The sequence below is a fragment of the Nycticebus coucang genome, chromosome 3, assembly GCF_027406575.1.
Source record: "Nycticebus coucang isolate mNycCou1 chromosome 3, mNycCou1.pri, whole genome shotgun sequence".
Lineage (NCBI taxonomy): Eukaryota > Metazoa > Chordata > Mammalia > Primates > Lorisidae > Nycticebus > Nycticebus coucang.
This window is the reverse complement of record NC_069782.1, coordinates 74,406,491-74,417,338: the sequence shown is the minus strand read 5'-3', so window position 1 is coordinate 74,417,338 and position 10,848 is coordinate 74,406,491. Positions and strand designations below refer to the sequence as shown.

Below are 10,848 nucleotides of genomic sequence, written 5' to 3'. Positions count from 1 at the left end.
TTCCTTCCTCAATATTGTTGATGAAAGTGTCTGTCTGTTTTAATTCACCATTTTCCTGCAACACTTCTTCACAGTTTCTCCAAACTCAGGTTCCTCAGCAGCAAACTCATTTGCAGGTTATGGGCACCCTCCTGAAATGTCTCTCTTATTTATTTATTTATTTTTTTTGTGAGATGGTCTCAAGCTATTAACCTGGGTAGAGTGCTGTGGTGTCACAGCTTATAGCAACCTCAAACTCCCAGGCTCAAGTGATTCTCCTGCCTCCAGCCTCCCAAGCAGCTGGGACTCCAGGCACCCACCAAAACGCCCGGCTATTTTTTGGTTGCAGCCGTCATTGTTGTTTGGCGGGCCCTGGCTGGATTCGAACCCGACAGCTCAGGTGTATGTGGCTCGTGTCTTAGCTGCTTGAGCCACAGGTGCCGAGCTGGCCCGGCTATTTTTTTTTTTAAATAGTCTTAATGCTTGGTGTATTTCATTTTTGCAGGCAATTTTCATTTCCTTGAGTACAACATTTATATTCCATTGCAGAGTCTGAGAAATAGGCTTTACCCCTTCTAAACACTGCAAAGCACTATTCATAGTGCTTTCTGATGGCTACTTTCTTATAGCGTTCAAAAATTATGGCCACTCTTCTTTCCTAACCTCAGCAGCATCACCTTCTGGCGAGTCTTTATATGTTTTCTTCCATCTCATTGATTTCTTTGACTGTAGATGACACAACCTTGCCGTCCACGACTTCTTGTACTTGTACGACTGTCTTAATCTTCCTGGTTTTCTTTATATCTTTCTCTTCCAGGGTGTCCAACTGGTACTCTGTAGTATTTACTTCTCCTTACAGAAGGCGGCGGTAAGTAGCAATCTCCTGCTCAAGCCTGATCTTTACTCAAGAAGAGTAAGGTATTCAGCCTTCTGGCGTTACGCGTCTCCCCGAACCTGCATCAGTTCATCCTCTACAGCATTCAGCCTGGCCTGGAGGTTGGCCAGCTGGCTGCTGTAAGCAACTTTGGTCTCCTCTAGTGTGTGTTCCATAGATGCTTTCACACTGAAGTAGGACTGGAGCTCGAGCTCTAGGCTCTGGGAGGTGTCCCTCAGCTTCTTTAGTTGAGCCTCAGCTTTTTTTAACTCTCCTGTGTTCACTGTGACTTCTTGTTGCAGAGCTTCAATCTGCATCTCATACTGTTCTCTGGCCTTCTGAATGTACTCCTGGGCCATGTCTTCATATTTCTGCCTCATTTCATTCATGACAGCACTGAGGTTCAGGCCCAGAGCAATGTCCACCTCTACGTTGACAGTGTTGCCCAGATGCCTGTGCAGGCCATCCACTTCCTCCTTGTGCTCTTTTTTAGGACAGCCAGGTCTCTATTTAGTTCCTCAATTTGAAGTTCCAAGTCTGTCTTGTGGAGGGTTAGATCATCAAAGACCTTACTCAGGCCTTGGAGGTCGGCTTTCAGTGTCAGGTGCATGGTCCTCTCAGTCTCATACTTCAGTCTGAAGTCCTCGAAATTCAGCTTAGTATTGTCAATTTTCAGGACACATCAAGCATTTTGAAGCTGAGCATCCTTAATCTGACTTTGCAGCTCTTGGATTTGTTTGTAATATGCGCTGTAGTCCAGACCACTGCTGGGTGCCTTGGTCTCGTACCACTGCTTGATCTGCACCTCCAGTTTGGAGTTGGACTGGTCCAGGATCCACACCTTCTCTAGGTAGCTCGCTAGACGGTCATTGAGGTTCTGCATAGTTGTCTTCTCATTGCCATTAAGCAGGTCCCCGACGCTGGTGGGGCTGCTGCGAGAGCTCGCTGTACTTCTGGAGGTGGAGATGTGGGTGCCATAGCCTCCAGCTCCCCCATGGACGCTGGGTGCAGCCCGGAGGGGCGGCATGCCCCTCACGCTTGGGCTGAGTGAAGGGCCCTGCGTGGAGAAACTCAGGCTTCTGTGGAAGCTTCTGTGAGTGAAGTCCTTTGGGGATTCTAGGATGGAGGACATGTTGCTTCTGGATGGCTGCAGCCGTCGGTCTAATACAGGGTGTGGCCTGGCTATTTTTCTGTGGCAGCTGTCATTGTTGTTTTAGCTGGCCTGGGCGGGGTTTGAACCCTCCAGCCTTGGTGTAGGTGGCCAGTGCCCTACCCACTGAGCTATGGGCACTGCCCAAATAAACTGTCTCTTACAGGTCTGGATTGACCCGTATCAATGTCTGCCAGCATAATTTTGTTTTTGAGACAGAATCTCACTCTGTTGCCTGGACTAGAATGGCATCAAAATAGCTTACAACTTCAAACTCCTGGGTTCAAGGGATCCTGCTGCCTCAGCCTCCCAAATAGCTGGGACTACTGGCACCCACCACAACAGTGGGCTACTTTTTAGTATGCTACGGCTGGTCTGCAAGCCTGAGCTCAAGCAGTCCTCTTGCCTTGGCCTGCTGGAGTGTCAGGATTATAGATAGGGATGAGCTCTGTGTGGACTTACCACCAGAATTGGATAAGCAATCCATTCATCAGAGAAGCAGTTCTTATATTCTCCTGCGTGACCATTTTATAGACTCTGGGGAAAAATGATAATGAAGACGATGAGTCATTGACTTTGTTATTCATATGACTCATTAATATATCTGTATATAACAAAGAACACTGTTAGAAAAGAACAGTGGTATGGAAAACTAAAATTACAGATGTTAGAATTATAATCTATTACTTATTACTGCATTATATTTATTTATTCATTCATTTATTTTTTGAGAGTGAATCTTGCTCTGTTGCCCAGGCTAGAGTGCCATGGCCTCCGCCTAGCTCACAGCAACCTCAAACTCCTGGGTTCAAGCAATCCTCCTGTCTCAGCCTCCCAGGTAGCTCGGAGTACAGGTGCCGGCCCCCAGTCTGGCTAATTTTGCTATTTTTATTTAATTTAATTTATTTATTTGTTTTGAGAGGGAGTCTCACTTTGACGCCGTTGGTAGAGTGTCTTGGTATCATAGCTTACAGCAACCTCAAACTCTTGGGCTCAAGTGATTGTCTTGCCTCAGCCTCCCAAGTAGCTGGGATTACAGGTGCCTGCCACAACACTGGGCTATTTTTAGAGATGGGATCTTGCTCTTGCTCAGGCTGATCTGGAACTCCTGAGCTCAAGCAATCCACCCCCCTCAGGATCCCAGAGTGTTAAGATCACAGGCATGAGATACCGTGCCCAGCTAATTTTGCTATTTTTAGTAGTGATGGGATCTCACTCTTGTTCAAGCTGATCTCAAACTCCTGACCTCAAGTAATCCTCCTGCCTCAGCCTTCTAGTGTGCTAGAATTTATAGTCATGAGCCATCTGGCTGGCCAGGACTATATTTATTCTTGCACTTGGGAATATACTATAGAATGTTTTAGACATTATTACAAACCAAATAATGAAGCTGTCATATAGATTTGACTCAGAAAAACACAGAACATTGAATAGGAGTGGTGAGGGAGAAAAAAAAGAAAAGATTTCAAAAAATCCACCCAGAACATCATGCAGAACCCTATCTCTTTCCTCATGTTATACTGTTACCTCACCTCCTTTCCTGGAAACAAAAGAAAGGTCCTCTTAGGTGGTTACACAATACCTTGCTTTAGACATTGTAGCTTCCTTCCCTATCCTCTCAAAACTAGACAATTCAGGTATTCTTCTTCTTTTTTTTTTTTAGACAGAGTCTCACTTTATTGCCCTTGGTAGAGTGCTGTGTCATCACAGCTCACAGCAACCTCCAACTCCTGGGCTTAGGTGATTCTTTTGCCTCAGCCTCACAAGTACCTGGGACTACAATGCCCAGCTATTTTTTGTTACAGTTTGGCCGGGGCCAGGTTCGAACCTGCCACTCTCGGTAAATGGGGCTGGTGCTTGACCCACTTAGCCACAGGCACTGCCCAATTCAGGTGTTCTTAAGAGGTTTCAGACCACTAGAATGTGGGTATATATGTTTCCAGAAAGTATTTTGTCTCTTTCTGTTTAATAACATCCGTAGGAATTGAAAAACAATCTTGGAATTGTCTACAGAAAATTTTAATTTTATTTCTGCTGGAATAAGGATTGCTATTCCTATTTGCATGCCCGGCAGCTGTTTGCCCAGTGCTATGTGGAACAAGAATTTTATGTAATCACTACTTCTCCTAAGAGATGGGTAGCTTCATCTCAGTTATACAGGTGAGGGATTTGTCCAACATGTCTCAAACTGAGTCTGTGTTTCTCTTAAACACTACTATGCTTCACCTAGGCACAGGCAGGCCTTACCATATAGGGCCCCAATATGCACAGATTTCACTTACTATGATTTTAGTGGTCTCCTTCTCCCTCTCGTTTTTTTTTTTTTTCAGAAAAACTACGTAGCCTAGAGCTTACCATGATTTTGGTAACACCATTCCCCCAACAACATGGCTCATATTTCAGTTAGTACAATATGTTAACTCTGAGTGATGGCATAAAATATAAACTCTTCAGTGCACAAAAGCACTGTGTAAATAACAAACGCACATGATCAGTGACCAGTCAGGTACTTTCTTTGAAGGTCTGTAGGCTTTCGAAGAAAATGTGTTTTTTCATTCACCAGTGGCACAGAAAAGCACATGGTTGTATTGCTTGTCATCTCCTAGTAATAAACCCACGTGACACTTGTAAAAATGGATCATTAAGGAGGGAATTTACCAAGAAAGATGAAACTGTAGCAAATAAATGAACAATGATAATGCTGGGAGTGAAATTCAAATGGACCGTAAATGGAGTAATAGAAGGTGTACCTAATGGGGTCATGTTGACACTGCCACTATTCAAGAGGCTTTGGAAGAAAGAGAACCTTAGATAACTAATTCAAGTAGGAAAGAAACCTTAAACAGTCAAGAGGAATTCTGAGTAGTTTTCTTCTTTCCTGGAGCTTCCTCATGTCATAATTTATAAGAAGCTCAGAAAATAGGGACTCCTGTATGCCCCGACTCAGAGACTACTAGTTGAGTCCAATAGCCTCAGATACACTAGCCTCAGATACACAAGTTTAAGGGGTGCCCCCAGTCCCAATAATCAAAAGAAAAATTTATTTTATTTTATTTTTTATTTTTTCTTGAGACACAGTCTCACTTGTCGCCCTAGGTAGAGTGCTGTGGCATTACAGCTCACAGCAACCTCAAACTCTTGGGCTTCAGCGATTCTCTTGCCTCAGCCTCCCAAGCAGCTGGGACTATAGGTGCCCGCCACAATATCTGGCTATTTTGTTGTCATTGTTGTCATTGTTTTTTGACAGGCCCCAGGTTGGGTTCAAACCTTCCAGTCCCAGTGTATGTGGCCGGTGCCCCAGCTGCTGAGCTATAGGCACTGAGCCCAAAAGGAAATTTTAATGCTTTTTTTTTTGAGACAGATCCTCACTTTGTCAACTTTGGTAGAGTGCCGTAATAGCACATAGCTCACAGCAACCTCAGACTCTTGTTTTCAACTGATTATCTTGCTTCAGCCTCCCAAATAGTAGGACTACAGGCACTCACCACAACGCCTGGCTAAGCCACAATACCTGGCTATTTTTTAGAGGCAGAATCTTGCTCTGGTCTGAGCTCAGGCAATCCACTTGCCTTGGACTCAAGGCACACTGGACTCTCAGTGTGCTAAGACTACAGGCGTGTGCTACCTTGCCCAAGCCTTAATGCCATTATTTAAAAAAAAAATCAAAATCAGGTGGCACCTGTGGTTCAAAGGAGTAGGGCGCCGGCCCCATATGCCGGAGGTGGCGGGTTCAAACCCAGCCCTGGCCAAAAACTGCAAAACAACAACAACAACAACAACAAAAAAGTATACCAAAAAAAAAAAAAAATCAAAATCAATGTCAAAGAATTCCATGGTGAACAAAAGATCAACATTTTAAATAAAAAAGGATCACTTTTGTGCCATGCTGAGCCACACTGTAATATGAGGCAAAAGAAAAATCAATGAATCGGTGATACTGATTCTATTTAAAATGTACATAATTGGGGCCAGGCGCAGTGGCTCACTCCTTTAATCCTAGCGCTCTGGGAGGCCGAGGTAGGTGGATTGCCTGAGCTCACAGGTTCCAAACCAGCCTGAGCCAGAGTGAAACCTCTCTAAAAATAGCTGGGCATTGTGGCCCGCCCCTGTAGTTCCAGCTACTTGGGAGGCTGAGGCAAGAGGATTGCTTGAGCCCAAGAGTCTGAGGTTGCTGTGAACTATGACGCCACAGCACTCCACCAAGGGCAACAAAGTGAGACTCTTTCAAAAGAAAAAAAAAAAGAAAAAAGTTCATAATTGGTTTATTATGGACCTTTTTTCATTGATTTACCACATTTGCTTGAACTTGGCCTGCCCCTGCTTGAAACTGGACAGGTGATGATGGTTCAGAACAGAGCAGTCTTAGATGTTCCAGTGGATTTCCCCCGGGATTGTGTGATGCTTTGGAGGGAAAGGTAGTACTTACACACTCCTGCACACCTATCTGAGATCGCTGAGATTGCTAATAAGGTCCGGGAAATGGAAAGAAAAAAAAAAGACAAAAACCCAGAACGCCTAGTAAAAGGCTATCGACTGTCTCTCAGGCTCTTTATGTTGGGGATGAGGTCTGTTCTTTTGGGTTAATCTGGAGCCCAGCTACACACTCTGACAATCATTTTTCTCTTAGTTTTGTAAATGCTTCTGTGCAGGTGCTGCCTCACAAACGAGCCCATTAACGATCACCCAGCAGAGGCACAGGAAACCACACAGGCGCACACCGACCTGCCCTGGATGACCTACCTGGTTGGAGGCTGCGCGGAGCCTCCAGGCTCGCTGTCGTTCTGACCGCCAGGGGGCGTCAGGGCCTCGTCCTCGTTCTCAGACTTCCCTTCTCTAAAGAGACAGTTTATTGTTCATTCCAGCAAATTCTATAAAGACTAGGGAAAACAAGTTTGTACCCTAAGTCTACTCTCACACTTTCATCGTGGAGAGAAAGTAAGGAGGGAGGAGGAAGGAAAGGGAGAAAGAAAAAAGAAAAATGAGCAAAAAAAAAAAAAAAAAAGAAACAACAGTAGGTATTTCAGATGGGGTGGGTTTTTTCTGTTATTGGTCTTTTATTATGCAAGCAAAGTAAACGTGTTTTCAAGAGAAAAATAATCACCTAAGATGAAACCATTTGCAGGAATTAAATCGTTTTCTTTTCCTTTCTAGTGTCTATTAAAAGAACTAGTAATTTAAAAATAATCTGAAGAAATCATAAGCAAATTTTTTCTCCCAATTTGTTTGTTTTTGAGACAGAGTGTCACTCTGTTGCCCAAGTTAGAGTGCCCTAATGTCAGCCTCACTCACAGTAACTTCAAACTTCTGGGTTCAAGCCATCTTCCTGCCTCAGCCTCCCAAGTAGCTGGGACTACAGGCATGGGCCACCACTCCCGGCTAGTTCTTTTCTTTTCTTTTTTCTTTTTTTTGAGACAGAGTCTTACTATATCGCCCTCTGTAGAGTGCTGTGTCATCATAGCTCACAGCAACCTCAAATTCTTGGGCTCAAGTGATTCTCTTGCCTCAGCCTCCCAGTAGCTGGAACTACAGGTGCCCACCACAATCCCCAGCTATATTTTTGTTATTGTTGTCATTGTTGTTTAGCAGGCCCTGCCCAGGTTCGAACCCACCAGCCACAGTGCAAGTACACCCTAACCACTGAGCTAAGGGCGCCAAGCCTCTGCTAGTTATTTTCTATTTTCTTTTTTTTGTTTGTTTATTTATTTATTTATTTATTTTTTTGTGTGTGTGGTTTTTGGCCGGGGCTGGGTTTGAACCCGCCACCTCCAGCATATGGGACCGGTGCCCTTCCCCTTTGAGCCACAGGCGCCGCCCGTTATTTTCTATTTTCAGTAGAGACTGGATTTTGCTCTTGCTCAGGTTGGTCTCCCAACTCCTGAGCTCCAGGGATCCTTTGACCTCAGCCTTCTAGAGTGTTAGGATTACAGACATGATCCACCATACCCTGCCAGCATCTTCTTTAAAACCAAGAACAAGATCAGATATGTCCATCCTAGCTCTATAGTTAAACATAGTTCCTGAGCCTGATAAAACTAAATTCAAGGGCGGCGCCTGTGGCTCAGTGAGTAGGGCGCCGGCCCCATATGCCGAGGGTGGTGGGTTCAAACCCAGCCCCGGCCAAACTGCAACAAAAAAATAGCCGGGCGTTGTGGTAGGCGCCTGTAGTCCCAGCTGCTCGGGAGGCTGAGGCAAGAGAATCGCGTAAGCCCGAGAGTTAGAGGTTGCTGTGAGCCGTGTGACGCCACGGCACTCTACCCGAGGGCAGTACAGTGAGACTCTGTCTCTACAAAAAAAAAAAAAAAAACTAAATTCAAAAAGAAAGACAGGGTTGTACGCAGTGGCTCACTCCTGTAATCCTAGCACTCTTGGAGGCTCAAGCTGGTGGATCACCTGAGTTCAGGAGTTCCACACCAACCTGAGCAAAGTGAGACCCAGTCTCTACTAAAAATACAAAAACTAGTCCGGCATTATGAAGGGTGCCCACAATCCCAGCTGCTTGGGAGGCTGAGGCAAGAGGATCCCTTGAGCCCAGGAGTTTCATGTTGCTGTAATCTATGATGACATAGCACTCTTCTCAAGACAACTGAGTGAGACTCTGTCTCAAAAGAGAGAGAGGAAGAAAAGGGAAAGATGGATGATAGGCAGATAGATATAAATAAATGAGAGGAAAGAATCAAAAGAGGGGGAAGAGCACCAACCTTATTTGCAGGCGATGTGGTCATCTACTGAGAACACCCACCATGTAAAAAACTTTTTTCCTGGGTGGCACCTGTGGCTGAGTGGGTAGGGTGGTGGATTGCCTGAGCTCAGGAGTTCCACACCATATACTGAAGGTGGCGGGTTCAAACCCGGCCCCGGCCAAACTGCAACAAAAAAAATAGCTGGGCATTGTGGAGGGCGCCTATAGTCCCAGCTACTTGGGAGGCTGAGGCAAGAGAATCGCTTAAGTCAGGGAGTTGGAGGTTGCTGTGAGCTGTGTGATGCCACAGCACTCTACCCAGGGCAATAAAGTGAGACTCTTGTCTCTACCAAAAAAAAAAAAACCAAACAAAAAAACCCACCTTTTTCCTGCATTTCCTTCTGTAGCTTCTGGAGGATCCTCTTTAATCTGAATGTCTGGTTCCTCTAGAAATGCCCAACTTGGCTTCAGGAAAGGAGATTGGAAATGTTCCCATAGCTGGGAAGGGTTGGTTTCCACCTCCACATTCTGGGAGCACCATGACAGGCAGAAAGATGAGAATATCCCAGCTTCAAAAGTCAGCTTTTCTACTCTTTTTTTTTTTTTTGAGACAGAGTTTTATTAGGTCGCCCTCGGTAGAGAGCTGTAGCGTCACAGCTCACAGCAACCTCCAACTCCTGGGCTTAAGAGATTCTCTTGCCTCAGCCTTCCAAGTAGCTGGGACTACAGGTGCCCACTACAATGCCTGGCTATTTTTTGGTTGCAGCTGTCATTGTTTGGCAGGCCTGGACCGGGCTTGAACCCGTGACCTTCAGTGTATGTGGCTGGTGCCCTATTCACTGAGCTATGGGTGCCGAGCCAGCTTTTCTACTCTTAATATGTGTATAATACCCTTTATATCACAAAAATAATGTATTCGTGTGTGTATCACAGATAATCCTCTCTCCCTTTGCACATACACACACACTTAGACTAAAAAAAATGAAATGCAAACTGGAGTCAGAAAAATGTTCACTCATGATGTGAGCTCTTTTAGGTTCTGCAGTAGAAATCAGTGGGAGACCATGTGCAGATCAGTGGGAGCAAAGAGACATGTGGAAAAGACCCCTATTGTTAGTGTGTTACAGGAGTGGACCCCCCAAGTTGGAGTCTGCTTGGAGGCAAGTGGATTCTGGTTTTGTGTAAAGAATTTAAGAGCAAACTGGCAGAAAATGAGGCCAGGTGCTACAGCTTACACCTGTAATCCTAGCACTCTAGGAGGTCGAGGCAGATGGATTGCTTGAACTCAGGAGTTAGTTGGAGTTCAACTTCAGTAAGAGTGAGACCCAGTCTTTCAGAAAAAAAAAAAAAGCCTAGCTGGGTGTTGTGGTGGGGGGCCTGTAGTCTCAGCTGCTTGGGAGGCTGAGGCAAGAGGATCACTTCAGCCCAAGAGTTTGAGGTCGCTATGAGCTCTGATACCTCAGCACTCTACCATGGGCAACAAAGTGAGACTCTGTTGCCAAAAAAATAAAAATAAAATAAAATAAGTATATAGAATAAATAAAATTAAATTAAAAAAAAAGAAAGAAGGCGGCGCCCGTAGCTCAGTGGGTAGGGCGCCAGTCACATACAACAAGGCTGGTGGGTTCAAATCCGGCCTAAGCCAGCTAAAGCAATAATGACAACTGCAACAGAAAAATAGCTGGACGTTGTGGTGGGCACCTGTAATCCCAACACTTGGGAGGCTGAGGCAAGAGAATTGCTTAAACCCAAGAGTTTGAGGTTGCTGTGAGCTATGATGCCACTGCACTGTACCCAGGGTGACAGCTTGATACTTTCTCAAAAAAAAAAAAGAAAGAAGAAAAAAGAAGGGTGGGTGACCCATAGAACAGCAGCTTATCTCTCAGGGCTTATCTCTCTCCAGCAGCACTTAGTGAGTTTCTGAGGTCTTATTTTATACCTTCTATTTAATTTTATGTTAGGTGGAGGGAGGATTATTCATAAGATTTCTGGGAATTCCAGGAAGGGTTTCTCCTCTTCTTAAACCATACAGAGTAATTTCCCAGAGTTGCCATGGCATTTGTGAGCTGCGGTCTGGTGGGAGTTTATTTTCCTATGCTAATACATTATAAGCAAGGTATAATGTGCAGGGAGGGTGACCTGAGGTCCCTTTTTATGGTTTTAGCT

At 45.0% G+C, this 10,848-nt stretch overlaps 1 pseudogene; it reads right to left on the bottom strand.

Moving 5' to 3' along the window:
* Positions 1-579: 579 nt before the first annotated feature.
* LOC128582179 (keratin, type I cytoskeletal 20-like) lies at positions 580-1,987 on the bottom strand (annotated as a pseudogene).
* Between the last annotated feature and the right edge of the window lie 8,861 nt (positions 1,988-10,848).